At 39.0% G+C, this 27,049-nt stretch overlaps 1 protein-coding gene across 3 annotated transcripts in view; it reads left to right on the top strand.

Moving 5' to 3' along the window:
• The first annotated feature begins 826 nt into the window (after positions 1-826).
• Positions 827-27,049, top strand: part of NEBL (nebulette) — a 160,798-nt gene continuing 134,575 nt past the window's right edge. For all 3 annotated transcript variants that reach the window (XM_088789084.1, XM_088789082.1, XM_088789088.1), the window contains exons 1-2: positions 827-1,006; positions 2,807-2,893. The gene's annotated coding sequence lies outside the window, so the exon portion shown is untranslated. The remainder of the gene's footprint in view (positions 1,007-2,806; positions 2,894-27,049) is intronic.

Raw genomic sequence — 27,049 nt, 5'->3', positions numbered from 1 at the left:
ATGTATTTTTTTTTCAGAAAAAAATTAGTTCAATGTTAGGTATCCAAAGGAAATATGAATGAAAATCAACTACTGTGTATGTGATTTAAAACATGTGCAAATATGCAAGATTCATACCATTTTTCATGAGAAGTTTATCTTGTATGTCACTGTACTATCGCTAAACTTTGTATATTTAGATGTTATAAGTGATGTAGCCTTAATTTCCAGGAAATGTTTAATTAGCAGATGGTTTTTAACTCACTGATATTTGGCTGTCATCATTATATATAGAGTGACTACTTGCAGATAGAATCGTAACACATAATTTGAGAAAATTCTATTTGTCAAAAGTTCAAAAACAGAATGATGTTTAAAAGACATTTAGGGAGTGAGAGGAGACAGAATAAACACTTCATTTTCCCATATTCTCTAAGGTTTATCCATTTTTTGCTCTCTAAATGGACATTTTGTTTAAGTAACGACATTTTTTCCTTTGAAGAGAAAGGGTTGAATTTTAAGGATTCATGGCTTTTGTCCCTTAGTTTTTCTGTCCCATCTCAACAATCCCCCAGTCATGAATACTGGAGATTACGCCTCTGTCTGTCTTCCTCTCCGCTCTTTCCTGAAATCAAGTATCCATTTTTGCTTTTAAAAATGCAAATTACAGATATATTCTACTGGCAGTTACATTCAGTTTTTTTGGAGAAACTTTTTAAAAAAAATAAAAATAATGCTACACAAAACAAAGTTATATTATCAATCTTCAACTATCACAGAAATTTATTTCGAAAAGAACTAAACATTTCTACTTAAGATGTCCACGTGACAGCTAACATAAGGATTGCAGGGGATTCAAAGGTAAGCCTTTTAATTTATATTCAAATTAAGTCACTATTCATATTTAATAAGAAAAGAACTGATCATTTCACCAACCTTTATCATTAGCAGGAGTATACATTTTATTCAATACCAGAGGCTGTTTGCAGATCCATTCTTAATTATGCAAAAATCCCTTGTAACACAGGTACGTATAAATCTGTATTTATCATATTCCTAGCAGTATATAAAAATACCATTTAGATTAAGCCCATAATTTATACAATGCTGAGTTTTAAAAGCATATAATTGAGATAATATCCTAAACTTTTTATTTTTTGCAATTGTCTTCATGTTAGCAACCATAGCAGTCTTGCAAGTAGTTCTTTTAGCCATGATGAGGCATATTTATGTTTGGGTAGCAGTAACAAATACAGATTTTATAATATTACTATTAGGGATTTAGTCTTGAAGAGAGGAAGCTGTAAAATATTCTAAGGCCTAGTGAATTTATTATTCATTTATAAGGCTGCAACTTTATGAACTTTTTCCGTGACCTCACAGGGTTTTCCATATTACTCAAGGCTCTTTTTCTCTATAAGAAATTTGGTTTAATCTGAAAGGTGGTACTTTGGCTAGTTCAGTTTTCCACATTACTTTCAGATAAACCCAAACACTGAAATATATTGGTCAAATCCAGACAGATATTTTTGGCAGTGGCCTGGATTGTGTCTGTTTTGAGAGGAAGAAGGTGAGAAAATGTCCAGACTGGCCAGGTACCAGAATCTTCCTGCTGGAGATGCCAGGATGCAGAGGACTCATCCCGAAAATTATAGGGGATATGAGACCTGAGCTCCAAGTTTAATACAGGTTGATGTAGGTGGCTTAACTAAGTCAGGGTCTTCACATACTTTATATTTTCATTTGTTTCATTTCCTTATTTGCTTTTACTTAATTTTATCTTTGAATGTCGTCTTGATGTTTCTAAGCTGCCTTTAATCCCTTTTGGACTCAAGGAAGTATAGACATAAAACAGTGGATTTAATGACAGCTCCTAGGTGTTTTGGGTAATATGTTATGGATGAATGGGCATTTTTGATTGCTTGTGTCTGTGTCAGTTCTATGAATTTTTTTTAGACACTCTCATATTCATTTGCGCAGAATTTGAAATCATTTGGAAATTCCTGCTCAGTCTGCATATGTTACTGAGCTGTGGGGTAAAATACAGTTGTAAATTTGAAATTGTGTGTAATGAAAGGGTGAGAGTGACTTTAGCCTTGACTTCCTTCTTTTGGGGTCTATAATGACAACATACTGAACCTGGGAGATTTATTAAATGCTGCAATTTAAACTTCTTCTGCTATATGACTCACTTAGTAGAACTGCAGAAAGAATAAAAAAATGAGGCAGGATTTCAGAATTTACTGAATGGTTGGAAATAAATAGAATTGATTTCCAAATGAAAATTTTTTTCCACGAAATTCTAGGAGATGTCTAATTGCTTTCTCTGCCCCGCAATTTTAGGGCACAAATTCAGATATGGCAGCAATGTCCTAGTACATCTCCAGGTTTTCTTCACTTAGTGATATTTTAGGAAAAGGTTCTTAAAGGGCAATGTATACACGTGAATTGAGGAATTCCTGTGCCTTTGGACATTTACAAAAAACCTTTTTGTTTTTCTTTCTGCTGTCCTCAGAGCTCTAACTTGTGTGAGTACTTGTAAAGGCTTTTTCTAATTCAGGTGGTTGCCACCTTCAAGTTTATAAACAGTGCATTCAGAGAACTGGCAGCAGAATCACCCCAGACATCTGAGGGACTCATCCAGCCTCGAGATTATTGATGTGTTTCATTCTGCCTGCTTACACACTAATATAAACTACACTTGCAATTAGCTGAGACAGTCTGTGGATAAATTGTGAGATAAAATGGTAAAGTCTGTTTGTGAGAGACTTTTACAATCTTTGTGCTGTAGATAAAATCTAGATGCTTATTTTTGGATTTATTTCAGGTGGCGGAGAAATATTACGTGAAGGGAAAGAAAAAAAAGGAAAAAATCCAGATGACAAATCTTGTATTTTCCATACTGACTGAAATAGTAAGTGTACCATTATGTGATTTGTCAAGATTTGTTTCTGTCTTTGACTCGCAGAAGAAATGATTGTTTGTTCTTTTGCGTGTGTGTGTGTGTGTGTGTGTGTGTGTGTGTGGCGCGCGCCTGTGCCTATGTGTGTTGGCTTCAGTGGGAATCTTTAGAACCCCCCTTTCCTTAGATCACTGGAAACCAGATAATAGTATTTTCCTGTTCTATATTCTTTCCCTTACCCAGTCAGGATCAACACTTTTGGTTATCTATCCTGTTTCCCAAATGCCCTTTTTACTACCATTTTCAATTTAGCATACCCATTCATAAGAAACGCTTACTTGCTTTACAAGAAAAGCTAAGATTGAAGCCTTTTTTTTAACATTATGCAAAAAGGAACCTCTCTGTAATCTGTTATTGAAATGCAATTATTTTTAGTATTTTTGATGCGGCTACATAATTTTTCATTGACTTCTTACAATGCAAAGTAAATTACATGCCCACTAATAATCTCACATAGATACTGCTGATTTAGTTTCCTGAGATTCTGTAAGTTAGCTTCAAAAATATTAAATTATTGAAGGTAAACATGGCCTAATAATTGAATAGTAGTGTCTATGGACTGTTAAAAGATTTGATTCAAAGTTAGGTTGAGTGTAAGGGTGAGCATGAGGGGAGGGATGACTATCTAGGGATCTGGTCTCTGTTTGTAATTTAAATAAATCATTTTGACAGAGACTGACTGCAGCCACGTTCAGCCTGCTGACGGTGGGAAATTGAGTTGTATGGTGGACAGAAGACAAGCAGTCAAGAGAAATCCCCAAAGGCAAAATTTGTTATGTAATTGGGTCAATTCATGCATGAGAAATGCATGCTAATTGTAAACTGGTGGCAAAATTAGAGTGTATGAAGCAATTAGGTCTTATATGAACCCGAACAACTGACGTAGGGTTTTTCTTTCTTTTCATATTCAGCAGACATACAAAAAGGTGTTTTGTTTTGTTTTGTTTTTTAGAAAGCAAGAAAGGTAAACGTTAGAAAGTCATTCAATGTTGAAAGTAAAAAACAAAATCATTTGTTAATTTTGTTCCTTGTACAAGAAGCATAACAGCTTTATAACTAATGAAAAATTTATATGAAATCTAACTTTGAGTAGTAAAGCCTAGTGCGTAAGGTAGTTTGAAAGGAGAATGGGGTGTAGTATTTTTGCTATTACTCATAACTGAGCTTATTAACATAGATGTTTGGTCATGAGGTCAATGGTTTAGATTTAAGCCCTTGAAGTCTAGCCTTTTCATAGGATGAATTTATATGTGACTGTAATAGAGCATGCTTTATCTCCAGCTTATCTCAACCAGTGACTCTGATGCATTCTCGAGTAATAGTGGGTCAGCAGCATTATCTTTAAAGCAAAGATCAAATATGTCAGAGAAAGTGGTAGGGCAATAGCATGTATTTTCCGTATAATACCTAACACATGTAAGAATGCTTTATTCGTTTCAAAACACTTTGACATACCCGGTCTAATTAGAGCCTCTGAATGACCTCTCCTTAGGGAAAGTATTTCTATAAGGAATACTTATTCTTTCATGAGAAAAATGTATGGAAAATTACCTTGTGGTCCTTTCTCATTTCCAAATCCGTGGTTTCCCTTACACCTGGTTTTGCTTTATTTTTCCACCTACGGCAGAACTTCAAAGATTGATCTCTTCTTTTTATCCTCAATTTTTTAGCCACAGTCACTTAAAAAAACAAATACATCCCAGACCAGTAATTACTTGTTCATGGCAAGTACAAGAGTTGTGGTTATAAAATGGCATTGTCTAAAGGGGAGGTTTGGGAAGGGTCCCCATAATAAAAGAATTAACACATATGACTTCTTTTTGGAAACAGAGATTAAGGATCCAGCCAACAATTTCTGAAGATCTGTCTTTTGTGAAATGCCTCTTTCCCATTCCTTTCTTTTCCATCCCACAGTTTTCAGGATCTTATCCTGCCTGAGTTACTATGGGAGCCTCCTAATTGGCTTTATCTCCTAGCAATTTCTGCCCCTTCCATTGTATCTTAAACACTGCCACCAGATAACTCTTTCCACAATAGGGTCTTTCATCAAGACCCTAATTATGACCCACTAAACACCTTTCCTTGGACCTCTGCTTTGAGGAGGACAAAAATCTAATCTCCTAAACCCCTTAATTCTGACCCTAAGGGCCCGCCACAATCTGTTCCTAAATTATTTTTCACCTTATCTTTCACTGCCCTTCAACACTGTTCTTCCATTTCTTTTAGTCCTGGCTAACTTACTCTGTTCTGGGATTTGCAGGAGTCATTCTTCTTGTGCGGAACAATTTCACACTATCTGAAAATGACATCCTCACCCCCGATCCTAGAGACACTCAGACCCCAGCCACAGTGCTCTCTCTCTCGCCTCTGAGTCAATAATGCTTTGTACACTAGCACAGTCTGTACCACTCATTTCACGCATCACATTCCACATTTGGGTTGTAATTAGCTCTTCACGTGGTATGTGTCTTACCTCTCTAATTTCATGAGGATGAAGATTAGCCATGTCTTTTTCAATTTATTTTTTGTATCTCCAAGAATTTCTATCATGATGCTTTGTACCTTACCTTTCTTGTCACGTCCTTAATTTAAACCCTCCTCATCCCTTGCTTAACTTGTGGGAGTAAGTCTTCTGACTGTTCTCACCTGCCACAGTACTGCCTCTTCTCCCTCCCAAGCTGTTCTCTTCGTAGTTTCTTGCAAGGTCCCTAAACCACACATCTACTCATGTCACCCTCTTCCTTAAAATCTGCCAATGGCTCTCAATGGCCTTTGGGATAAAATGCAAAACCTTTAGCATGGAGCGTGAGGCTATCCTTGGTTTGGTGCTGAGATCTCCAGCCTGGGTGTCTCTCGGGCCTGAGCCTGGTCCACTTCAAACTTCCGCCCGGAATGCCATCCACACCCTCTCCACACCCACACTCAGCCCAGAGGCTGCCTCTTCTTCCCTGCCCTTGCTCTTCCTCTCCCCAACCTGACAGTCTGCTTCTATAACTGCATTGTAAGTTTTCCTCCTAGACTGAACTCTATGAAGATTCGGGCTGTCACTTTTTCTCTGTAGTCCCAGGGCCTAGCACAGAGCTAAAATTGATAAACGAATTGGCTTCTTGTGCCAACACATTTTCTCATGGCTTCCCACTCTGCCCAAGGCTGCCGGCCGGCTCTGGAATGGCTTACCCAGGACTGCCCGACAAACACACCCATTTTGATACTTTGAGGGTGAATCTCCCTAGAACAGTGTGAATTTCATCTTATAATGGAGATTACAAGGAGTTTTAATCTTTCTAGATTTATTTTAATGAAGCGTCTCTTTTAAGATCTATGTAGATATCATATCAATTTTTTTTTTCTTAAAACTCTCAGATCTTTCTTCCTCCATTTCATCATTCTCTAGCGTGAAGTAGTTGCTTAATAAATATCTGTTCAGTAAATGACTGAATTCTTTTAAGGGTGTTATTTTTTTCCATTTCCTCCAGGTTTTTTTTTCTTTTTTCTTCTTTCTTTTTCAGAAGAGTCTGCCTTTCCATCCACTTCTCAGTCAAGGCAAATAAAATTTTTCCTAGGATAAGAGCCACACTAGGGTAGGGAACTAATCTATCCTTTCAACACAGAATTGCTAATGCCTAGAATTCCGCTTGACACATTGCAGGTACTCAGTAAATGAATAAGGCAATAATATTTAAAATATTGACTCATTTTGCACATTCTTTTCCTTGAAACCTCTTTTTGCAAGGGGGTTAGCTTTTAAAATTGCTTTGGATTTGTCATTTGTTTTATGCTGCTTGAAAAACACCCATTTTTCACTTTCTCCTGTTTTTACTTAAATATTCAGTGATTTCTAGTTTCATCAAAAGATTGTAGCAGCATTCTCTCAGCAAAGCATGACCATTTGCTTTCTAATGTGACATCTAAGAATTTCATTATATTAGAAATGCAAGGACTGCCCCGTTTGAAAATGTCATAGTCAAAGAATTCTTTTTGATGTCTGAGTACCTGAGAAAAATAGGGCTTGCATTAGTCTGCTTGCGCTGCCGTAACAAAATACCACAGGCTGTGTGACTTAAACAACAGACATTTATTTCCTCATAGTTCTAGGGGCTAGAAGTCCCAGATCAACTCAAGAGAGTTGGTTTCTGGTGAGAGTGAGATCTCTCTTTCTGGCTTGCAGGTGGCCACTTTCTCACTGTGTCCTCAGGTGGCCTTTCCTTGAAGCGTGTACATGAGAGATAGATCTGTGTGGTGTCTTCCTCTTCTTGTAAGGACACCAGTTGAATAGGATCAGGGCCCCATGGGCCCTGATTCCCTGATGACCTCATTTAATGTTATTTTTTTAAATAATTTTTTAATTGCAGTTGATATACAGTATTATATTAGTTTCAAGTGTACAACATAGTGATTAGACATTTATATAACTTTCAAAGTGATCACCCGGATAAATTTAGTATCTACCTGGCACCGTTTATAGTTATTACAATATTATTGACTGTATTCCCTATGCTGTACTTTGTATTCCCATGATTATTTTGTATCTTCCAATATGTACTTCTTAATCCCTTCTGCCTTTTCACCTAGCCCCCACCCACCCTTCTATCTGGAAACCATTAAAATGTTCTCTGTGTCTATGACTTTATTTCTATTTTGTTTGTTTGTTTATTTTGTTTTTCAGATTCCACATATAAGCAAAATCATATGGTATTTTCTTTCTCTGTCTGACTTATTTCACTTAGTATAATACCCTCTAGGCCCATCCATGTACTTGCAGAGGGCAAGATTTCATTCTTTTTATGGCCAAGTAATATTCCATTGTATAATGTGCCACCTCCTTTATCCATTCATCCATTGATGGACACCTAGGTTGCCTTCATATCTTGGCTACTGTAAATAATGTTGCAATGAACATATGGATGCACACATCCCTTTGCAGTAATGTTTTGAGTTTCTTTGGATAAATACGCAGAAGTGGGATTACTGGATTGTTCTTTGTCTCTTGTTATAGTCTTTGTTTTAAAGTCTACTCATATGTTGTCTGGCATAAGTATTACTACCTCAGCTTGTTTGTTTCCATTTTCATGAAGTATCTTTATTCATTCTTTTACTTTCAGTCTGTGTGTCTTTTTACCTGAAGTGAGTCTCTTGTAGGCAGCATACTTGTACGTAAGGGTCTTGTTTTCTTATCCATTCAGCCACCCTATGTCTTTTGATTGGAGCATTTAATCCATTTACATTGAAAGTAATTGATATATATGTATTTATTGCCGTTTTACTATTCATAGTTATGGTTTTTTTTTTTCCTCTTCTTCTTAAAAATGTCTCTTTAACATTTCTTATAATACTGGCTTGGTGTTGGTCAACTCCTTTCACTTTTTCATGGCTGGGAAAGTATCTATTTCTGATTTTCAATGATAGCTTTGGTGAGTAGAGTAATTTTGGTTGTAGGTCTGTGCTTTTCATCACTTTGACTATTTTGTACCAATCCCATCTGGCCTGCAAAGTTTCTGTTGAGAAATCAGCTGACAGTCTTATGGGGTCTCCCTTGTAAGTAACTAGCAGCTTTTCTCTTACTGCTGTTAAGATTCTCTCTCTGTCTTTTTAACCTTTGGTATTTTAATTATGATGTGTCTTGGTGTGGGACTGTTTGGGTTCATCTTGTTTGGACTCTGTGCTCCCTGGGCTTGCATGCCTATTTCCTTTGCCAGCTTAGGGAAGTTTTTTGTCATTATTTCTCCAAATAGGTTTTCAATTCCGTGTTCTCTTTCTATTCCTTCTGGTACTCCTATGATGAGAATGTTGGCACTCTTGATAATGTCCCAGAGGCCCCTATCATCATTTTTTTTTGGATTCTTTTTTCTTTTTGCTGTTCTGTTTGGGTGTTTTCTGCTACCTTATCTTCTAAATCACTGATTTGACCCTTTGCGTCATCTAATCTACTTTTGATTCTGTCTGATGCATTTTTTATTTCTGACTGGTTCTTGTTTATGTTTTCTATTTTCAATTTTATGTTTCCTACCTCTTTGTTGAAGTTCTCACTGAGATCATTGAGCATCTTTATAATCAGTGTTTTGAACTCTGCATCTGGTAGATTGCTTGTCTTTTTTGTTTACTTCTTTTTCTGGTGTTTTGTTTTTTCATTTGAGGCATGTTACTTTGTCTCATTTTGGCTGCCTCTTTGGGTTTGTTTCTATGTATAGGTAGAGCTGCTATGTCTACTAGGCTTGGAAGAGTGGCCTCATGTAGTAGGTGTCCTGTGGGGCCCAGTGGTGTGGTATCCCTGGTCACCTGAGCTGGGTACTCTAGGTGTGTCCCTTGTGTGCTTTGTGTGCACGCTTCTGTGGTAGTTGAGCTTTGGTTGCTGTTGCCATGTCAGTGAGAGTGATTAACCCATAGGCTGATTGGTTGTGAGGACTGGCTGTGACTACAGTGGAGGAGCTATTGTGCAGGGGGCTGATCTTAGGAGCAGGATTCACTTTGGCATGGGTTTGGTACCTGCCGATTCTGTCCTTTATGGAGGTGGTTTAGTGGTGCTCTGGTGTGGTACGAAGCTGGCCACTGGGTACGTTGGTTCTGGGGCCTCTTGGAAGGGACTCTGGTGCAGGCCAACATCAACTGCTGCTGGTTCCTTGCCTGAGGCCAATTGGTATGAGCTACAAAGTGACCTGCAGATAGATGCCACTTGTGCTGGGCTTGGCAGTGCCTAGAAGAGCTTAAGCTGCAAACTGAGGCTGATTACTGCTAGTGCTGGCCTTGGGGCTGCTTAGCAAAGGGTATGGGTCGTACCAAGAACAGGTGCTGCTTGTTTGGAGTTTGTGAGCCTTTGAGAGATTTTAGGAGAATTCACTGTGTGAGCCAAGACAGGCTATTTGTGTGGAAAAGCCACTGGAAGTGACTTGGGTGGGTCAACAAGTTGGGTGGGGCGGTATCTCAGGGAGTCACCAGGGTGGGGTGGATGAACAGTGTTAGCCAGGTTGATGGAGACTCACATACGGCACGTGCCTAAGTCTGCACGCTGGGAGGGGGTGTGCTCAACAAAGGAGCAATAGCTTCTGCCAGCACTTCTGTCTGGGAGAAAGCTGCTACTCCAGCCCTTGCTCTGGAGCCAGACAATTCAGTTTCTCCTCATATGTTCCTGCCCCTTTTGAGCTGCTGCCCCAGCACTGGAACTCAGCACAAGTGAGCCCATCAGCCAAATATCTGTGCGTGGTCCCTTTAAGAGGAATGCCTGGGACTACAGTTGCTGTTCATCTCACTCAGCCACAATCTCTGCTGTTTCTCACAGCCAGAAGTTGTGAGGACTTTTCTTTCCAGCGTTGGAACCCTGGTCTGGGGAGCCTGATGTAGGGCTGGTACCTCTTGCTCTTCAGGAGGGAACCTCTGCAGTCAAGATATCCCTCCTGATTTTTAATCACCACATGTAATGTGGGGCCTGCTCGTTCTGCATCTCTGTCCCTGCTACCAGTTCCAACATGACGTCTTCTGTATGTCCTTAGTTATAGGACTGCTGTTCAGCTAGTCTTCAGATGATTCTCTGTGATGGTTGTTCTGTAGTTTAGTTGTAATTTTGAGGTTTTCATGGGAGGAGGCGAGTACAGTGTTTACCTAATCCACCATCTTGACCAGAACGCCAACCTTAATTACTTTCTTAAAGGTTCCATCTCAAAATACAGTCACATGGGGGTTAGGGCTTCAAAATATGAATTTTGGAAAGATACAATTCAGTCAATAACAGGGCTAAATGAGAAATGATCTACATATGTCACATGGTAATTTGGAGATAAAATTAAGTAACATACATTTTATAACTGTAAGCTACTATTACCAGCCAGTTTCTCTAGTAGAAGTAGATTATACTATCTGGTGCCATTTCAGGAAAACTTACACATTCAGTTTTCTATTTTTTCCTTTTTTCAAACTGAACCATCTTAACTAAAAAACAATTCCTTCTTGATTCTATTGGCAATCCTAAGTTGGCCCTTTCAAGCCTTGTTTTATTTGTGGTTTTGAGCTGTAATCATTTATAGAAACAAAGATAACTTACAGTAGTAGTAATTGTGTTTTTAAATTTTTCAGGTCTCAGTTGACTTATGTAGATCACTCATACATCTTGTGCTAGCAGTTTGGTCTAGACAAATGTGAAGAAAAAGGAGGGAAGAGGTGTGACAATAAAAAAGAAGTATGCCATAGGGCAAATCTAATAAAGACTGGGTTTTTAAAAAATGTCTCAATTTTCAGTGCATTACATAGATTTAAAACTTAAAAAGTATCTGAATTTTCTTCCAGATTTTATTACACCTTTTGTGATATACCTGCAGTGAGCACATACTGAATATTAAAGAAAATCCAGAAATCATGTATATATATATATATATTTGTGGACTCCCCAGAAGTGACTAGCTTTAATAATTATGCCACATCATTATAATTTCGGTGGATTTTGGGAGGTAGGTTTAAAACCTGTTGTTTTTTTTTAATTAGTAAGAATAATAGTCAAATGTCACTTTAACTTATTAGGAGGTCATGAATCACAGGAGACACACAGAGATTTAATTAAGACACATTGGTTACCCAAGCCACGGTTATACAATTAAAGAAAACTGCATGATTTAAAATTGGAAGCAATAATTGTTTTAAAAGTGTATGCAGATGTGTTCTCTAATTTGTATTTCATTTTCCTAGCAGAATAATGTCATGAATATGACTTTTCTTTAGTTTTTGCTTTACTTTCTACTATAGCTTTCTTTTCTTTCATTGTTGGCAGGGCTGCTTTGTAGCCTTTTCTTCCTCTGCACAGAATTATATGCAATGCTGCTTGTAAAAGCATAACTCCTAATTTCTGTTGGAAGGACCTATTGCTTTTGTTAAGTACCTGTAGACTTGGTTCCAAGGACATGAAACAAGAAGTTACGATTATTATTATTTTTTTGTTTGCTCATATATCTGATTAAGTTTTCCTCTTATGATATTAACTGTAACAAAGTCAGCCTTTAATTTGTTTGAATTAAGCTTTTGAGTCATTGCATTCTTAAAGTTACACAAGTGTCAGAATCAGCCTGTGTTTAGCAAACTAGAGAAAAGAGTATAGATTCATAAACAGAATAAAAGAAAAGCTTAAAGTGTCATTCTGTTCTTCTTAACACTTATTTCTTTTGATAGTAAGAACTGATTACCCCAGAGCAAAGTGATTTACATATTTACTTTTGTTGCGTAATTATTAGGAGGACTTTGAGGGCAAGTGATATTTCTTGTTCATGTTTGAATCCTCCAAAACATGGTGCTTTGATTATAAACAGTAAGATAGAAGTAGAAGTGGCCTTCACAATTACCTTACATGTGCATGTGTGTTTGTTCATTAAACATTTACAGCGGACATCACACTGCACCAGGCCCTGTGGATGGCAGGAAAAATGAGGAACCATGTTTTGCACATGTTTACACTCCTGCTAGGACCATGAAGTGGCTGGGAAAGGCTTTCATGGAGAAGGAGAGCCTCAGCGCAATGTAGAGGCATCTGTGGGGGAGAAGTTGGCATTGGAATGCTCCAAGGAAGGGAGGAAGGAATGTGATAAGGTTTGCAACACCCAACAGCTACTTGGGAGAGTGCAGAGAGATGTTGCAATGTTGATGGAGGCAAGATTGTTGAAAGAGTAGTATCATATTTTCAAATGTGCATGTTTTTGGTATCTATACATCCCCAAAAAAATTCTTTAAAAGAAACCACTTTTGAAAACAACTAAGGACTTAACAAACATTTTTGAGTACTTATTATGTGCCAGGCAATTTGCTTGGGAAGTGGGGTGGGTATAATGAGGAATAAAATAGATATGACCTCTGACCTCACGGAGCTTGTAGTTTACACCTTCTAACAGGAGAGCAGATCATTGCTGCACAGAGTGATAAATGCTTGATAGAGAGAAACTCTCTGTTAATATCAGAGAGATAAATAACCAGGTTTGGGAGGGAAAGGAATCGAACCCTTGCCTATTTTAAAATAGTTTTTGAAGAATTTTGCTGAATCATGTTCTTGAGTAGGGATTCATACTGTTCATTTGTATAATTGGTGCTATCAATTTTGTTTTTAAGTTTGCCTGTCTCCTTATGCAGTCTCTGCCTGTCAGTATGGGTTTCCACAATATATCATTCAAATTAATCTCACCACAGTATTATGTATAAAATGTAAAAACCTGTTCATTTATAGAAGAGTATCAATCATTGAACTTATTCATTTCAGGATGGTTAAAAAGCAATATAAATATCTGCATACATTTAATAATTCATACATATGTTCTCTCTATTTTGATTTTCAGTGCTTAAGAACTTGAAAGGTTTTGAAAATAAAACTGTGGCCATTTCTCTTCATCTCTTTCCCCAACCTCTGTAGTGATACTTTTGAATTAAAAAGTTTTTGTAACACAGTCCAAACTATTGAGAAAACATTTTGCTTTTTAAAACCATACATGTATCTGCAAGAGCCACAAAAGAACATGTGAGCTGTATATTTTGCATAAACACGGAGAGTGTACAGATGTGTTTGAGTGGAGAGCTACTGAAAGGAAATGATAAACATTGTTTAGTGCTGTTTGGTTTCTACCTTGGGCGTCCTTGGCGCAGTCTTTGCTGACAGAGAACCTCTGGGACGCCCCCTCCGTGCTGTGGGGTCTTTTCCTGCCAAATATTGTTCTCTTGCAAGATTAAATAGCTGAGTCAGTGTGGCCTGAATCTTGATCCTGCTGAGAATATTAAGACTCCTGCAGGTTGTAATACAGATTAACTGGTGAGAGCTCTGTTGGAAAAATAAAGTGAGTTTCTCTAAATGAATTTAACAACTGCTGTGAACCTTTTTGTGTCCTCCAGCATGAGTGAGTGTGCTGGCAGTTAACCATTTATTTCCCTCATTTCCTCCAAAACTTGTTTCGGTCCACCCCTGGGCATTTATAATAAACATTTTCATAACTTTATTTCACATTTATGTTTTGCCAGATAAGGCATTTGGCATAAGTACTGTGAAGGTTAAGTCATTATTTATTTACTTAAGGAGGAAAACTATTTTTTGTACTACTAATAAAATTTATTTAATGTCTCTTATACAATGAAATAAACCACACCACTGGGTTATTTAGTGTCAACTTGTTAGCATAGTGCATTCTGATCACAGGCTTTACATTATTGGTTGAAAAATTGTGAAATATGTAGCTGAGGCAGAACAAATGGCTAAAATTATTCATATTATTTCCAGCTTCTATTCTATTACTATTTCTGCTTTTAGGGTTAGATTATAACCTTTGAAGTTTCTAAATTCCACAAAGATTATGGTCTTCCCCTTAAATGAAATAAATTAAAAAATCAACAACAATGATGCTAAATTCTAAAGCATACAACACACAAATAACCTGAAGATAATTTGTAGTGTGTTAGATTTTCTGGTTGCTGTCCTCTGTGTTAGTTTATTGGACTCTTTTCTATTTTGGGTGCCCCTTGCCTCGCTTATGCCCGAAGCACGCGCTCAGTCTACTGAATAGATAGTTCTCCCCAGTGCTTCCTATGTTAGTTCATACTTGTCTCCTGACACCACGTGTGTGTGTGTGTGTGTGTGTGTGTGTGTGTGTGTGTGTGTGTGATTTCTCAGTACAAATGTCTGTGACTGTGATTTGTAAATGCAAAGCACAACACAACTGTAACACTGTTGAACTGATCGGTGCTGCATTTCCTTTTGCAGATGACTCCTTCGGTTATTACCGCGATTATTACAATCATATCATTAAAAGATAAATAATGTTATTTTTTTTAACTTGTTGCCATAAGTGCACCAAAAAGTGGGAGCAAAAAAAAGTCCTGAGAGAAAGCCTGAGAAGAGGGGAGCAGTATCAGTTTGGCAGCTTTTAGCCTATCTTCATAAAATATTTTGCAGTCATCCTACGTGAGGGTGTTAGACAATGTACCACCTGATCTTAAGTCTATTTTCTGAATCCTGTGGAAGTTAGCTTGCAACTCTGCTATGCTGTCAGTAAAAGAATTGGGCTAGAACTAAAGTCTTCTGTCCTCTAATCTGGTTTGCCTTTCTTTTTGGACATAGGGCTCTTTGAGTCATATTGGTGGGCATTGTTGAAATTTGCAATCATTCAGAAACAGACTTTCAAGATGCATCCAAAAAGACCTCCTAAGTATTAACCTGTAAGTTCTCTAAAACATCACCAATGGCTCAAAAAAACATGCATCAGTTCAAGTAGACAAAATATGAATGTGTTATTCTTAGTAAATGCCATGGGATTTCCTTGCCTAGGACCTCTAATTTCAGTCTTCCAATGTTGACTATACTCTTTTAAATTATGAAATATATCACGTATATAAACAGTCTATAGGAACTTATGTGCAGCTTAAAGAAGAGTAACAAGATGTGCTCCTGGGTACCTATCACCACCCCGCTTAAGAAATGGAACATTTTGGAAACCTTTGTAGGCCCCTCTGTTCATCCCCCTGACTAGCTACTGGCAACAAAAGGGCCACAGCATCTTGAAAACACAGATTTTCACAGTAAAATAAAAAGGTAGTATGAAAATCCAGTGTCATATATGGAAACAGTGTATGGATTTCAGAGAAAACTTCATTGGCTTCTTGCACTGTTAAAGCGCACACGTCTGTGGGGTTTGTCCTCATTTTGCTGTCAGGACTCAAGCATTAGCATGTCAGTCACTGGCCCTGTGCAGCCCTGTCTGTACTTAGGTGACACCTGCCCTCTGAATAGAGGATGGGGTTGGGGACAAACATTCATGGAGGGCTCACTCAGGGCTGGCACAGTCTTGCACGTTTGCTATTCATTTTTTTTTCTCAACAGTTCCTAGAAATAGTTGTCATTAGCCTCATGTCACAGATGAAACAAGCTCAGAGTGGATAAAGACATTGCCTAAATGCACACGCCAGTGAAGAACAGAGATGGAATTTGAGTCCAGGTTTTGTTTGTTTTGTTTTTTGTTTTTTATGACTTCAAAATGCCGGATTTTCCCTCTTCACTAGAATTTTGGGTTCGTTTCTTTAGAGCCCTTGTGCCATAGAGCAAATGTTACAGATGCGAGCTTTTTGTTGGTGCAGAAGTTAATTTATCCTTAAGTGGCATTTTGGAGGTCACATAGTGATACTATGACCAAATTTAGAAGGTTCGACATAGAAACAACCAAAATGCCCATCTTTAGATGACTGGATTAAGACACTGTGGTACATTTATACAGAAGTTTCAAATTTCTTAACACCAGGAACAGAGCTTCATCAGCCAGGAGCAGAGCGCCCCATTCAAGTGTTCCTTTATGTGCTGGAATAAGGGAAGGCTTTGCATTGCCTCAGATAGTGTGAGCCTGCGATTTAGTCATGTGATACCTGATGTTAAGGTTTGATGCATAATCTCCTTGAAGCATAATCTCCTGAAGCATAATCTCAGGTTATACTTATCTTTCTTGTTCTACCTACCTCTGAAGGAGCCTGCGCTGTGCTTGGCACTGTGTTAGGAGCTGAGGATGCAAAATCTAAGCACAGCTCTCTCAGCCCAGAACACACAGCCCAACCTGGTAAGAGTGTTAGGGGAGAGAGAGATTAGTTTGGATAGTGCAGAGTCAGGGGCCTCGCCCTAGCTGGGGTTTGGTGATGGTCACAGAGGCCTTACAGAAGAATGAGTTTCTAAGAATGGATCAGGATCGAGGCAAGTGAAGAATAAGGAGGTGATGGTGACTGGTGGATGTCAAAAAACTTCCCACGTTGGGGAAATATATATATAAGGAGTCAAGGATGAAATTATATGGTGTGCTTGAGGAACTTCAAATACTAATTTTACCCTGAAGATTTTGGGGAGTAACTGAAAGCTTTTTTAGTAAGAGAATGACACTAGATTTTAGGGGCATTATTTGTCTAAATGTTGGGAGTGGTTTGTCTCATCCATTGTCAACTAGGCCTTTCTATGGGTTGCATTTCACTGTAATTGTCACCATGGGCTCTTGAGGCCCCTTGTTTCTGGCTGTTGGGCCTGGGATGATTAAATCACTAGTATTTAGAGGGGTCTGCTTTTGGAGAACAAAAGGAAAAATGATGATTCTTATATCTATTTTTAAGCTATGTCAATTTTAAAAAAGAAGAACTTAAGCAGTTTTATTGCATGGGTTTAGAATTGGATGACAAACATTGGGCACAGGTGTCTGTACAGTATGTAACTAGGGCAGTGGTGTGTTCATGCCTTAACTGGGTTATAAGCCTGGGATGGCTAGTCTCAGACACAATATCAGGTTGGCAGATCTGAGAGTGTAAGCCTGCATAAATATGTATGCCTTCAGCATTGCGTGCAAATCCTACATTAGTTCCATGCAAATATGGAGAGAAAAATCCTAAAATAACTAAATTGTAATAGAGGGTGTTCTGGTAAACTTATTATTATGTTATAATAAAGATTAAGCTTAAACCTTGTTGATCTTATCGACAATGTTTCCAAAAGCTAGGTGCCTAACCAGGATGCAGTTAGCCTTGTCTTAAAAACTTAACTGTCTCTTGTTTATTGAATAGGCCGTCGATCAGCACAGATTCCCCACATAGTACGTGATGATCAGTGATGGTCCAAGAGGGGACCCAGGGTCCTTAGATCAATGTCTGGAAACAACTGTTTTGGGCAACTTGTGAGGATGCTTGTTGGAGATTATTTACCTTTGACTTCTGAAGTCAAAATGCAAAGGAACAAAATCCTAGCAGTCGGATAGTTTTGAATGACTTAGTTTTGTATGTGTGAGGAATTGAGGACTTGATCCTAGTTAAAAGCAAAGGAAGTTAGTTTTGAATTGTAGCAAGATACGTGGGTAAAAAACAAGAAATAACTTCCTACCATATGTGGATTATACGATAAAGTCTTAAGGCTCTTTCAACTCTTAAAATGACCTATTTCAGCAGAGCATTATGTCGCAATCATTATGCTTCTTTTCCTCTACATCTCAGATAGGAATGAAAATATCTGATGCTTATTTTAAGTTGAGAGGATCAATGGAAGCATGATGGAAAAGCCCTTTGCGTGATGCAGAAGAAAGGCTCCATTAAATAAAAGTATGAAATTGAGCTCTCTCTGTGGAGCTACGTACAGGAGGTGATTGGCTTTCCTTTTTGGCCTTGTGCAATTTTATTAAAATGTAATTGAGAAACGCGAGGAAAGCAGTGCAGTCAGGCAGGGGAGAGTCGGGAAAATGCATGTGCCCTGATGTAGAGGATGGGGGAGCTGGATGTACATCATTGGGCTTTTGTGCACTTGGCAGATGCTCTCTTAAATCTCTCCAGATCACACATCAAAAGCCGAGTGATGGTAGTTCTTCCAGAGGATTCCCGAGTGTTGTGTTTTGAAATGGGGATTAATAGCAGGCAAAAAGTGGCATGTTTTTTTGAAAGGTCTAGTTTTCTTCCTCCTGATGGTTTTGTTCTTTTAAAGATTATTTGAGATGATCTGATGCGCATGGCCCTGGAAGAGTCTACCTAACCTTATTCATAAACCGGGAGAATGTTCATGTTGATTGAACAATGTTGATTACAAAGTTGTTTTAAAGGACAGACTAGGCAATAAGTAGAACAGGCAGAAATGAAACTATAATGAACAGTAATCCTAAAGAAAATTAAAACACAGAAAACACTGCATTATTTATTTGGATTTACTGGGAATGTGCCAAGGGAGAGGCAGCTGGCTTCCTGCTTTTTGGAATGTTTGTACACTAGAGAAGGAGCTGTCAATCACATTTAAGCTCTTACTTAATCCTTGCTCTTAGGCCAGCTCTAACTGTAAAGTGAGGTGAGAAACATACATAATTATGTGAATCAGGACAGAAAAGACATGGGCCATAGTAACAAGTAGACCTGAACTTGGATTCTGCCTATATGAAATTCATCATCACTACCCATTTCCTAGGTTCTTTTCTCAGCAGACTTTCGGGATTGAAGAGCTGATTTTAGAGGCAGACAAGGCCTGGGTTCAAATGCCAGCATCTCCTTTGAGTACCTCTGTTACTCTAGGAAATAGAGTAATAAAGGGTTTCAGCTTTATTCACTTCATTGTATCTAAGTTTCCACATTTGTAAAATGAAATAAAAAAATACTTGCAGGATTATTATGAGAATTAAAAATTAGCTCTTATAATGTAACTAAAACACTTGGCATGGTGCTCAACAACTGATAGTTTTCTTATTGTGGAATAAGCTGGAAATTGAGGCAAGATCTTGGCGTGAAAATGTTTTAAATAGTCATTTCATTTTGTATTTATAGAAATAGCAGCATTTCTAATCTTCAGTTCTATTACCATTTATAACAGTTTAATTTATTTATTTGGAATTCCACAAAGTAACTTTTTTTTTTTTTTGACTACCATCCCTCATAGTTTTGTATAAAACATCTTCGTTAAACAAGGTTGCAACATTTTCCTGGGAGCTTATGTCTGTTATAGAATTTCCACTGATGAGAGTAGAGGTCAATCCTTTTAACGAGAAGAAGCATACTGACTTAATGATTCTTACATATTCAAGGTGAAAAAAATTCTTCTCATTAATACGGCTTGGCACAACATATATTATTGTAACTTCACCGATGAACTATTTCCCAATTTAGGCTCAGGACCTTAAGAGTTGTGGAAAAATCCCTAATGATGTTTTGCTTCCTCACAAGCATTGTGATAAACACCAGCGTCTTTTAAATGCCAGCTTGTAAATAGGATGGAGGAGATGAATGGAGGGTAGAGGAGAACCTGTATTTCTGCTGGACTTCTGTATTTTAACTTAAAAGGGTAGAAACTAACATTTAAATTCTGCTTCTGCTTCATTCAAAGGCACAGATTCCAGATTCAGTCTTTGATCTGAAGGAGGAAATCTGTCAATGTCCATGGCGATTTCCAGATGATACAGATATTTTTAGGCACATCACGGGGCGGCGGGGGGGCGGGGGGGTGCTGGCTCACCTGGGGTGTCCCCAGTTCTGTTATCTGCACTCTTCCATGCAGTGCTCAGAGACTTCAATAAAGAGATGCTGATAATCATCTACAGTGTCCGTTGATATTAGTATGATGTGTAGGCTCGTAATAGCCATTTGTCATATTTAGCACAGTCTTGGCAGGTTAAAATTTATGCTATTTTTCATCCAGAAATGAATTTATTTTGTGATCTTTGTTATAGATACCCATGTGTGTATTATACAAAATCCACATCTGAGGAGGGATTGTAGATGCTTCCTCAGGGTGACTTTTATAGCGCTTACCACACGGGGTTGAAGGACTGATGTAATTTTCTTTTCTCCCCAGCCAGCTAGACAGTGGTTCCTTGAGCTCAGGGAACGTGGCCAGCCATATTTTTAACCCCAGCACCAGACATAGTGCCTGGCATGAATTAGCATCTAATAAGTGTTTTAATGAATAAATAAAATGGTATGGCACTTTGCTTCACTGTTGCACAGCGTGTAAATTTATTTCCAGATTCATTTCCACCCCAAATTTTTATGAGGCCGTGACTTATCTTGCCACACTCCTAGATCTCTTCTCTTCTTGTTTGGCTCCTAGTATAGTATGTTGCAATGTCTTAAAGATGTCCCTGTTGAGGAAAGATTAAGTATGTTGTATGCACTATGGTTGCTCCTTCAATGAGTCAGAATAGATTAATTTATGAAAGAAACCATCCTCAGATCTGAGCATGATACAGGTTTATTTTTTTCCTCACATCACAGGCCAATGCAGGCTCGTAGCAGAGACAGGGTTTTAGGGGCTCTGCTCCATGCAGTCATTCAGCGATCCAAGCCTATCTAGTGTCTCTGCTATTCCCCAGGGCATTGGAATTCTCCACTGGATGAGCTACATCTGGCATGCAGTGAAGCAGAGAGAGAAACCACAGTGGGTTCCTCTCATGAGAGGGTTTAGGGGCTAGGTCTGGAAATTGTACGTTACGTCTAGTTGTATTCCATAGGCCAGGGTGTGCCAAGGAGGTGTGGTGTGCCAAGGAGGAAGACAAAAATGGGTATTGGTGGCCATGGTCAGTCCCTGTCATGCACTCTTATGAAAAATCTGTCCTTCTAGGCCAGGTAAAACAGTGCCAAATGCTGTGTGTGTCCTTTCAGCCTCTAAGATGCTTGCCATGTTCTCATATGAGCTGAATTATTTAAGTTTCAGGGAGAAGTAGGCACTCTCTATAGTAGAAATCACACTTTGGGTTGAGAACTCTTTTTCTCTCTCCTTTGTTTTGACTCTGGACCGGTCACTCATGAGACTAATGTGAAAACTGAAGTGGACAGTGAGACCCTGCAATAGCTTGGTAAATGCAGTACAAAAAGTTCAAGTGTAAAATGCAGACTTGATTTTTATTTCAAAGTTAGTGAAAAAATATTTTTCAGTCTATCTGTACTGTCACAAAAAGTATAAAAGTAAAGAAAGTGAAACTTATGATGTACCCAGCTAGCTATATACTCAACTGAGAAGCCCAGATGGTCACAAGGAAATTACATCCTAAACACCGTCTCCCCAAGATAAAATCTTTAGACGGTCCCCATTTGAAAACTAGAGCTGGGTGGAGAATGGGAGTGAACTGCCAACTGCCAGTTGTGTTGTGTCCATGTTTAGTAAACTGTGGGGCTTTACTGTATTATCTTTTGTAGTTTTTAAAAATTTATATTTTCCTACCACTCCTGAGAATGAATCAGACATAATAATGTAATGGTATACAGGTACGTTTCGAGGGTGATGTTTGTGAAAATTACTTTTGCATCATATTCTTTGTGAAAAAGCTAGTTTCTGAGGCCATTTGGTGACAAAAATATTGACACTTCCTTTTGTGGCCATAGGTAACAATTTATAAATTTACTCAAAGACAAGGACTTAATTCATTTTCAGGCCAGGAGAGATGCATGTAAGTGGTGAGTTATGAGTAATCTAAGGCTGCTCAAGTTTGTGGAGATTCCCAGTTCACAACTACAGAATGGCAAACACATTGAGAGAAGCTGGCTCCTCCCAGTGGATTGTGGCTTTTTTTTTTGTCACGCAAACTTGTGTATGTATTTCAGGAAGTGTTAATACAGTTAGTAACTAATGTTCCTAATTTATGCAATTGGATATTTCATAAATGGATTTTCTGCATGCAAGCATTTGTACACATTAATATTTATATAAGTATTCAAATCAATGCAAAGGCATCTGTCTGAGTATGTGATAAAAATATGCATATGCATGAACATTTGTACCAGGGGATAAGTCCCCAAAGTTAGTGATTGTTGAGGTCACAGTTTTCAACTTCTGTCCTTTTGACAAAATTTCCTTGACTAGAAAAGGCATGCAGAGAAACAGCACAAACATTAATATTGACAAATAAAATGGTTTTATTAAACTCCATGTAATAGATGTGAATGACAAGTCTTTTATCAGGAATGCAATTTTTGGAAACAAGAGTGTTTAAAATATGTAGCTTTCTCAGAGGGCATGCAGGTAGTAATGAATAATTTTTGTAAGAAATATTTTCTTTATTTTAGCTTATATTTGGCTCAGTTAGCATAAGGCTTCCTTTGCCTTTTTAAAGGGTGCATATAGGAATATAAAGGATGACACTTTGGGGAGGGTTGGGTAGAGAGAAGGACGACCAAGCAGGACGTCCTTCTTGGTCACTGTTACGTGTATGTCCGTATCATCTCAGGTGACTGGCTTCTGAAATCTTTCCCAGGCTGCAAAGCCTAGTGTCTGGGGTCCAGCCCCCCTAGACAAGCTAAGGAGCCTACCTTAGGAGGGGGGAACATTTCCTGGGCACTGTCACAAAACACAGGGTTGACAATCCCCACTGCTTGGTGGGGATTTGCTGACTCCCACTCTATCTTTGTTAGACTAGAGGGAAATGCGTCTTTCGTCTCTTTTTACTTCTGATTCTGCTTTGCCTGTTTATTAGGATCAACTAGCCAAGTGTTTCTCTTTATCTATAAACTTATTTGTTGGTAAATTTTCAGTCCCCCATTTAACGGTTCATGGCAGGACGAAAGTAAACAGAGTTGATTCTGAAATATTCTGCAGTTTAAAGATGTGAGAAAGATTTCTGTTTTTGTATCCCGTTGGTGAGGAATTTAAAATCTCCCAGCTGCTTGGAGGGATTGAGAAGGATGATGTCTTTGTTATGCGTCAGCGATGTCTTCCCGGTGATATTTCGTTTAGTTTATTTTAAACTGAAATACCAGGGAATTATCCGTTTTCTTATGGGGAAGAAAGGGTTGAGGAAATTATGAATGACTTAGGTGTGAATCTGAAAACAATTGCTTGCTTAGAGTTATATTGTCTTTTCTCAAAGCCCAAATAATACTTCTTTTCCATGACTAACTGGGGCGAAGGCTCAGGTTTTTGTTTCTGTGTTTTATATGTGGAAGGCAAGGCTATCACTCCTCACATAACAGAGATGACTGGTTAAAATATTCCAGATCTTTAATGGGCATATTGTATTCCCCGCTTTGAACGTTTTCCAGTTACATTATTCTAATCAAGCCCTATGGTATAGAATTTGGGGCCTGGATTACATATGCTTCTGTGTGTTGGAAGAAGCTCAGAACCATTTGCAAGGAAGGTTTTGTCTTGTTGATATTTACTTGGTCCACTTCTAAGCGGAGGCCATCTGTTTAGGTGCAAGGCAGGAAGGGTAGCCAGTGCAGACATTTTGCAGTAGGAAGGAGCTTGGTATGTTGCAGGCATGGAGAAGGGCTAGGGTGAGCAGAGGGGAAAGTGGTATAGGATGTAGGAGGAGAAAGCAGGCAGGGGCGTGATAAAGGGATTCTACTATAACTATAATGGAAGCTATTGGAAGTTTTAAAGTAGTGGTGTGACACAATTTAGTTTACATTTTCCAAAAGATGACCTTGGCTGATGGGTGGAAATAATGAATTGCATGGGGCCAAGAATGAACACAGGGCCTAAATATGGGGGGCATGTAAGATATGGTGGTTTGGACTAAGCTGGTGGTAATAGAAATGGAGAAAAGAGGACAGTTTCAAATTTTACTTAGGAGGTCATTCTCTTCGTGCTGAAGAATGAAATACTGAGAATGAGAGAAAAGACAAAACAAAGATGTCCCCTAGAATTTTGGTTCTAGAAATGGGTGAATGGTGTGGCCATTTAACTTAGGTGAGGAAAGACGAGGGAAGGAACAAGAGGGAGGTAAAACTCTGGTTACCTATAGACGTCCAAGCGGAGGCCACTATTAAGCTGTTCTCTCTACAGCATGAAACTCAGGAGAGAGCAGGGAAAGAAATTGGAGAGAGCCATCAGCACCTAGGTGGTGTTGACAGACCTGGCATCAGCTGAGGCCACCTAGGGGGAGATGGTAGAGACGAGAAGAGGGACCAGGACCACGCCATAAGCTCTCCAGCCTTTAGAGGTCTGGAGGAAAGGAGGAATGGGAGAAGACGGGTTTAGTGAGATGACAGAGAATGAAGGTAAATTAGGAAACAGAAACCAAGGGAGGAAAGTATTTTTGAAAAGGACAGTGGTCAACTGGCAAATGCTGCTGAGGGGTCAAATAAAGGGAGGACATTGAAATGCACATTAAATCTGGCACCATCCAGAGAGTTGCTGACCCTGACTAGAGTAGTTCCAGTGGAGAGGTGAGGAGGCAGGTCAGGCTGCCGTGGGTGGGATGAACCGGAAATAGTGAAGAGAGGTAACTTGTTCAAGAAGTTTTTCTTTGAAGGGCAGCACAGAAGGGACTGAAGGTGGAGGTAAAATTAAGGTCAAAAGATTTCTGTTATATTTATCATTTTTTTGTTGGTGTTTTTTTCAAACGGGAGCTCCTAAAGCATATTTGAAGTAACATCGGTGGAATGGATCCAAGGGAGTAGGAGAAACTGGTGATGCAGGAGAGAGAGGGCTCACAGCAGGAGGAGGATGGTGGCGATGGAATTCAAAGCACAAGCGGAGGGCTTGGCTTTGAGAGGATCCAGGAATATTTCTTCCCTTGTGCCAGGAGGGAAAGCAGAAGTACAGGCGGGTTGATGGTTGGTGGCGGGAAGGCGAGGGAGTGACGATGGGTTGCTTCTACGCTCTGTGGATCTGCATTAGTGGGCTCAGCCTGCTGCCGCCTTTCTCTAATCTCCTTTTTCTAAGTACGTAAGAACTGGTTCTGTGCAACTCTGGTCTCAGCTCAGTCACACACCCTGTGTGTGTCCTATTCCTCCTGGTGGGTGTCGGCAAGCAAGGGCGCAGCCAGACTCCCAGTGAGTCTCAGAGTTTTCATTTTACCTCAGTCTGAGCTGTCCGGTAGGGTAGCCCCTGGCCACGGGGGCTGTTGAGGACTTGAAATGTCACTACGCCACGGAAGAATCCAACATTTTATTGTCTCTGACTTAAAAATTGATACTTGATTTAGTTATTGAAAAACTTTTACTATGTTTGGAACAATATAGATAGGTGAATCTACTTTTCAACAACATCAAGTGTCTCTGATAAAATTTAGTGTTTGCATTGAGATGTGCTGGGAGTGTAAATAGTGCCCCCCCCAAATATGTAAAGTACCTTGTTGATAATTTTGTATCGATTACATATTGAAATATAATAATTTGGGTATGTTAAGTTCGACTGTACTATTAAATCCCTTTCACTTGATTTGTAACATTTTTCTTTTAAAAATAGCTACTAGAAAAGTTAAAATTAGTATATTACTCACATCGTATTTTTATTGGGTGGCACCATCTTAGGGGCTATGCCTGTAAGAAAGGTTCGTGTTTGAGGCATATACTTGGTCATGCCTACCCGGCAGTAATCCGTATCTCACCACAAGGACCGGTGACAGTTCAGAAAATGGGACCTCACAGGGGCAATGCTACTGGAAGGCCTCAGGGCTGCAAAACTGGGATTTGAACCCTGGCCCTCTGGCTGCCTGCAGGCTGCGCCCTGGACCATACGCCACATGGAAGTCATTTTGTGCATTCTTTCTCTCCAGTTATTCTGTGTTTACACTAGCAAAGGATATTTACATGGCCCCTTAAAGGACAGTATTTGGTTTTTAACTCAAGCAATTGAAATTATGACTCTTGGGGTATGGTTTTAATGTTCTGTTGCTGACTTTGCTTTGAATTAACGGAGGACAGTTTACAGTTAGGCCTATCCCGGTCCTTGAACTCAAGGACTCATGGTCAACTCTTTCATGTTTCTTATTTGCTACTAATGATGAGCACCGTTTGCTGAATCGACTATCACCAAGTGCTGGCATGCGCTTAGTCCGTCACTCCATGTTTGGTGAAGTTCTCCTTTTGTCTAGAGATTGTTAAGCTTTCATTAAGAATCCTTGTGAAGAAAAGATTAAGTTATTTTTTATGGGAATAACTTCAAGTTAATATAAATTTGAAAGGATTAAGCTGGCGTTTATGATCAACCACGAATGTTCCATGGGTATCTGAAGGTCAGTACCTCCCAAACTGAACTCATTATCCATTCCTCTTCTTCTTCTTCATTCCCTATGTTATTTATAAGTGTCGTCACCACACGTAAGTCCTGCTCTGCCAGCACCCGCCGCATGCAGTCATCAGTTGTGTTGACGTGAGTCTCCAAGTCCTTTCAGGCTCTCTCTTCTCTTCTTTCTACCCACTGCCACTGCCTAGTCCAGACCTTCAATGTCTCAAACTTTTCTTCTCACTCCCATTTCATTTGTGATTGTTTACACATTCATATTCCCCACTCACCTGTTATCTCGCTCTGGTGAGGGGACCTTTGTCTGTTCTATCTTTGAGTTTTAGGTCTTAGCTGAGAGCTTGTGCTGTTGGCAGGAATAAACACAATATTCAGGAATAATACTGTGTTTCTCTCCTCACGTGCATTCTTTTCTCTCTCACTCCTGAATCCTGTTATCAATGCTTACTCAGCATACGTTTTCTGCTGGTGCACTGCTGGCAGCCATGCTGCAGGCCCTTTCTGGATGCAAGACTGTGCCCGGTCAGCTCAGAGGGATCCAGTGCAAATCCCTCCCTGGCCACTCCAGCTAAGGAGGGACAGATTTCTACTAGGAGTCTAAGTCCTGTAGTAATATGTCCCTGGGGGACAGAATTGGATAGAAATCCCTAGAATACGATATCTGATACTCAGTAACCTTGAGACAAGCTGTGGATAATTTCTATATAGATATATAG

The sequence above is a fragment of the Rhinolophus sinicus genome, chromosome 1, assembly GCF_057876585.1.
Source record: "Rhinolophus sinicus isolate RSI-liver-muscle chromosome 1, RSI-T2T, whole genome shotgun sequence".
Lineage (NCBI taxonomy): Eukaryota > Metazoa > Chordata > Mammalia > Chiroptera > Rhinolophidae > Rhinolophus > Rhinolophus sinicus.
The sequence above is the reverse complement of the archived record's forward strand: the minus strand, read 5'-3'. Positions and strand labels throughout refer to the sequence as shown.